The sequence below is a fragment of the Cavia porcellus genome, unplaced genomic scaffold (assembly GCF_034190915.1).
Source record: "Cavia porcellus strain 051 isolate PalLab524CR breed Dunkin Hartley unplaced genomic scaffold, mCavPor4.1 scaffold_24, whole genome shotgun sequence".
NCBI lineage: Eukaryota > Metazoa > Chordata > Mammalia > Rodentia > Caviidae > Cavia > Cavia porcellus.
Genome location: NW_026947507.1, coordinates 43,544,701 through 43,549,128, shown reverse-complemented (window position 1 = coordinate 43,549,128; position 4,428 = coordinate 43,544,701). Strand labels below are relative to the sequence as shown.

Genomic DNA, 4,428 nt, shown 5'->3' with positions numbered 1-4,428 from the left:
TAGGATTCCAGGAACAGTGGCAGAGAGAGGCCTCAATGAATGGAGCAGAAAACATAATGAAGATAAGCAGACAACTGATAGCAAGAAATGAGGCAGAGAAGATTTTATTCAAAACTGATATGATTGATAGTAGCAAGTCTGAGAGTATAGGCAACTATACTGAGGATGGCAAGACTCTACGATACACATTCTGGTTTGATAACTACCAGTTTTTGAAGTTCTATACTATATACAAAGTTGTGTTTTTATTGATACTGTTATGTGCTGATATATTCAATTACTATATCTGATAATATAGCCAATTCTATTGGAGATAACAAGAGAACACAGGAACCATGGTATAACTCTTTGTACAATGGTCGTATATGTTTATTTCATTTCATGCATTTATAGGAATATGTTTTGTTTTGTCTTGCTTTGTTTTGTTTCTCCCTCTAATATAAAAAGTATATAAATACATGTTAAGACTCATGCATGTGTAGAATCTATAAACAGTTTATGAGAACTGATCTTATGACACATGATGAAATGACCAAATACTTTGAAGAAAAAGAGACACTAAAGTACCCAATGCTGATCCTGGAGTGTCATAATGTGAAACCTGCAATAGTATTATTCTTTGTTCAGAGTGATATTAGCCTGCTTGGGTTTATTCAATCTCAACATAAATGAAGATATGGATAACTGCATGTATGTTTAAGTGTATAGGATTGATAACCATATTTCTAAGTTTTTGTTGGACAGTTGAACAGAACTGTTTGCAGTCTCGCTGTTTGAATTCCCACTTTACATGTTCCATTTTTGTATCTTGAGCAACTATTTGTAAAATAACAATATGTAAACATCAACTGATGATTTCTTACTGTTTATTTTTTTCTCTGAACGAATGTATTATTTCTACCTATTTTCTGTTTTGTTTAGTCTTTCTTTAAATAAAATTTAAAAAAGAAGGAAAGAAAGAGAAAAAGACAAGGAAGAATGAAAAGAAAGAAAGAAAGGAAGGAAGGAAGAAAGAAAGAAAGAAAAAGCAAACAATAAGTGCTGGAAAGGATGCAGAGCAAGAGACTTTCTATCCTGGAAATGTAAATTAGTGCAGCCACTATGGAAGGTTTTTAAAGTCCCTCAGTAAGCTAAACACTGAGTTACCATGTGACCCAGCTACACCATTCCTTGCTATATACCTGAAGTAATTAAAGTCAACATACCATTGGGGTACTTGCATGTGTTCATTGCAACACAATTCACAGTAGCCAAAATGTGAAACCAACCTAGATGCTACCAACTGATGAGGAGATAGAGAAAATGCATATATACACTGTGAAGTATTATTCAGCCACAAAGAAGGGTGTAATTAACTGGAGATCACCCTGTTAAGTGAAATAAGCCAGGCTCCAAAAGACAAGCATCACATTTCTCCTAATACGTGGAATCTTGCATTTAGATGATAGTTGTAGAGATGGGTAAAACATTCAGGGAAGATTCGAGAAATATTTTGACGGCAGTGTCAACAAGACTTACTGGATGTGACAGGTGAGGGGAAAGGAGGAATAAAATATGAGTTAGTGTTCTGCCCAGAGGAACCTGGTGAATTTGGTGCCACTTAGTGAAAAAAGAAGACTGGGGAAGAATAGATGCTCAAGGCAGGAATTGCAGTGATCTATTTTGGTTAGGTTCCAGGTGCCCTGAGTGAGCCAAGAGGAAAATATTAGGTAAGCAGCTGGACAAACAAGTGTGCTCTGGGGGTGGGGGTGGCCTGCTTGCAGTATAAGGGAGGAAAAGAGGCTTGTTCTCCCCACTTTTGCTCCTGCTGCTTTTGCTGGCTGCTGCCTTGAAATATTGTGCCTGTGCCACACCACCCTGCCTTGGAGCCAGCTGATTATGGACTGAAACCTCCACAAACTGTGAGCTAAATAAACCTCTCCTCTTTTCATTTTGGGTGTTGGGTGTTTTGTCCCAGCAACCAGAGAAAAGTAACTAAGACAAGAAGCTAATAAGGTACAAAGAGAACCAAGGGAATGTGTTATCAATAAAGCCAGAAGAGAAAAGTTTTTTCAAAAAAAGAAGTTCAGTTGGCCAAATGATGCTTACAGACCAAAGAAGATGAGGTGGGCATGGAGGCAGACACCTGTAATCCCAGCACCAAAAGGCTGAGAGGCAGGAGGATCACTGCAAGGTCAAGCCCTGCCTGGGCTACTTAGCGAGTTCAAGGCCAACATGGACTACATAGTGAGACCCTGTCTCAAAAACACAAACAAAAAAGCACAGCAGCTGACAACTGGAAAAGACCTTTAGCTTTGATGTTATTTTTAAAACTGGATGTTATTTTTAAAAACTACTTGAGTGGACTGGGAAGGAAGCCAGCTGGGAGTAGATTTAAGATTACATGGGGAACTTGCATTTCCAGCACCTAGAAAATTAGATGCATACAATGACCTTCCCAGTGAAAGCCCCAAAATGTTGAATGATAAATAGAAATCTCCTTTGTAATTGTCTTGCTAAGCTGGCATGATCTCATCAACAAAGTCATAAACAGGTAAAAATGAAGAAACATTAGTGATAAGGGTCCCACCAGCTTCTGCTGTGGGTGTTCTGTTGAGCACAGCACGTGGGGAGCAGGAGACTTCTGCAGAAAGCTGGACCCCAAAGAGTTTTACATTCTCTCGTGGGAAGGAGAGGGACAGGGGACAGGGCATCAGAGAAACTGCTTCAAAGTCAGCTCTGGTCAGCAGCAGGATAGCAGACGCTCCCATGAGGATGTATAATCCTGACTGTCACTGTATACATTTTTGTGCAAATATTCTGTTGTCTGTATGTAGAATATAACTCAAAGGGTTCTGGGTTGCTTTAATTTTGTGCAATTAGCAAAAAAAAAGACATTTGCATTGGAGGAATAGATTTTTAATTCAGATGTCATAGAATTTCTACAGCAAAATATGCAAGATAAATGAACAGTTCATAGTCAAAACCAGCAAAATACACAAGAGAAGATAACATCATCAGAGAGCCTATCTCTGAGGATTTTGTGTTTTATTTTTTTAATGAATGTGTTTATTTCTGGTACTAGGAATCGAACTCAGGACCTTGGGCTTGCTAGGCAGGTGCCGTGCCTAAGCTATATCCCTGGGCCCAAATTTGTGTTTTAGAAGCAATAAATACAGAATGCAAAATAACAATTTGATGGATTTAAAGAAACTAAGATGCTAGGTGTACAAGAATAGGAGGCTACAAAAAATCACTAGGAAGATTTGAAAAAATAAAATAAAAAAATGAAAGATCTGATTAAATACGTAGGTGTGGACAATTACAATTTAGTAACAGTAAATTAAATGCCAAGGATCAATTAGTGAAATAAAATGAGGTGGTTTTTTGTGGTTTTGGGGGGGGGTTGTTTGTGTTTTTTGTTTTTTGTTTTTGTTTTTGTTTTTGTTTTGTTTTTGGTACTGGGGCTCAAACTCACAACCTTGTGCTTGCCAGGCAGGCACTTATGTCGCTGAGCTAAATCCCCAGCCCAACAAGGTGATTTTTAAGTGTCCAGAAGTTTTTGATTCATTTTCTTCAAGAGATGGACTTGGCCTCTATTGCATTCATTTCTGCTCTGATTGTTGTAATCTCTTCCCTTCTTTTGGCTTTGGGCTTGACTTGCTCTTCTTTTTCTAGATGTTTGAGGTATAGCATCAGGTTGTTTATTTCAGTGCAATAAATTTTCCTCTGAGGACTGCTTTCATTGCATCCAACAGATTCTGGTAAGTTGTATTTGTATTTTCATTTGCTTGTAGGTATTGTTTAATTTCTTCTTTAATTTCCCCTGTGACCCATTGATTGCTCTTCTAGTTTCATGGCACTATGATCTGATAACATGCATGGGATTATTTTAACTCTTTTGCATTTATTTAAATATGTTCTGTGGGCTAGTATGTGGTCTGTTTTAGAGAATGTCCCATGTACTGCTGAGAAGAATGTATATTCTGATGTTGGATGGAACACTCTGTATATGTCTATCAAGTCCATTTGTTCACAGGTGTGATTCAGTTCTGTTATTTCTTTGCTGGTTTTCTGTCTGGTTGATCTGTCCCTTGGTATCAATGGTGTGTTAAGATCTTCTGTTAGAATTGTGTTATTGCGATCCTCCGGTTCATAAGCGTGATGATTGGGTGTTCATGCTCCATGCATGACATGTGCCTCCTTTGAACCTTGTTATGACCTCGGCACATTACCCATCTGATGTGAAAAAATAAAATAAATAAATAAATAAAAAAGAATTGTGTTATTGCTAATTTGATTTTTCATTTCTATTAATACTTGCTTTGTATAACTGAATGCTCTGGAATTTGGTGCATATGTATTTGATTGTTATCTCTTCCTCTTGAAGTTTTCCCCTAACCAGTATGTAGTGACCTTCTTTATCTCTTAGGATCATTCTTGGTTTGA

The 4,428-nt window shown here is 37.6% G+C and overlaps 1 non-coding gene across 1 annotated transcript; it reads left to right on the top strand.

The window, feature by feature from the left end:
• The first annotated feature begins 4,122 nt into the window (after positions 1-4,122).
• Positions 4,123-4,224, top strand: LOC111754523 (small nucleolar RNA U13). The gene has a single exon (XR_002789201.1). It is a non-coding gene; the product is annotated as a small nucleolar RNA U13 (small nucleolar RNA).
• Positions 4,225-4,428: the final 204 nt, after the last annotated feature.